Below are 1270 nucleotides of genomic sequence, written 5' to 3'. Positions count from 1 at the left end.
AGAAATGAAAAAGAAGTAACAACTGACACTGCAGAAATACAAAGGATCATGAGAGATAACTACAAGCAACTCTATGCCAATAAAAAGGACAAATTCTTAGAAAAGCACAACCTTCTGAGAGTGAACCAGGAAGAAATAGAAAATATATACAGACCAATCACAAGCACTGAAATTGAAACTGTGATTAAAAATCTTCCAACAAACAAAAGCCCAGGACCAGATGTCTTCACAGGTGAATTCTATCAAACATTTAGAGAAGAGCTAACAGCTATCCTTCTTAAACTCTTCCAAAATATAGCAGAGGGAGGAACATTTCCAAACGCATTCTACGACACCACCGTCATCCTGATACTAAATACAGACAAAGATGTCACAAAAAAAGAAAACTACGGGCCAATATCTCTGATGAACATAGATGCAAAACTCCTCAACAAAATACTAGCAAACAGAATCCAACAGCACATTAAAAGTATCATACACTATAATCAAGTGGGGTTTGTTCCAGGAAAGCAAGGATTTCAATGGTCCTGAAACCATTTCCACTAAGATCAGGAACAAGACAAGGTTGCCCAGTCTCACCACTGTTATTCAACATAGTTTTGGAAGTTTTAGCCACAGCAATCAGAGAAGAAAAAGAAATAAAAGGAATCCAAATCAGAAAAGAAGAAGTAAAACTGTCATTGTTTGCAGATGACATGATACTATACATAGAGAAGCCTAAAGATGCTACCAGAAAACTACTAAAGCTAATCAATGAATTTGGTAAAGTAGCAGGAAAAAAAATTAAGGCACAGAAATCTCTTGCATTCCTATACACTAATGATGAAAAATCTGAAAGAGAATTTAAGGAAACACTCCCATTTACCACTGCAACGAAAAGAATAAAATACCTAGGAATAAACCTACCTAAGGAGACAAAAGACCTGTATGCAGAAAACGATAAGACCCTGATGAAAGACACGAAAGATGATACAAACAGATGGAGAGAGATACCACGTTCTTGGATTGGAAGAATGAACATTGTGAAAATGACTATACTACCCAAAGCAATCTACAGATTCAATGCAATCCATATCAAACTACCAATGGCATTTTTCACAGAACTAGAACAAAATATTTCACAATCTGTATGGAAATAAAAAAGACACCAAATAGCCAAAGCAATCTTGAGAAAGAAAAATGGAGCTGGAGGAATCAGGCTCCCTGACTTCAGACTATACTACAAAGTTACAGTAATCAAGACAGTATGGTACTGGCACAAAAACAGAAA

The sequence above is a fragment of the Physeter macrocephalus genome, chromosome 10 (genome assembly GCF_002837175.3).
Source record: "Physeter macrocephalus isolate SW-GA chromosome 10, ASM283717v5, whole genome shotgun sequence".
Lineage (NCBI taxonomy): Eukaryota > Metazoa > Chordata > Mammalia > Artiodactyla > Physeteridae > Physeter > Physeter macrocephalus.
Note: the sequence above shows the minus strand (reverse complement) of the source record.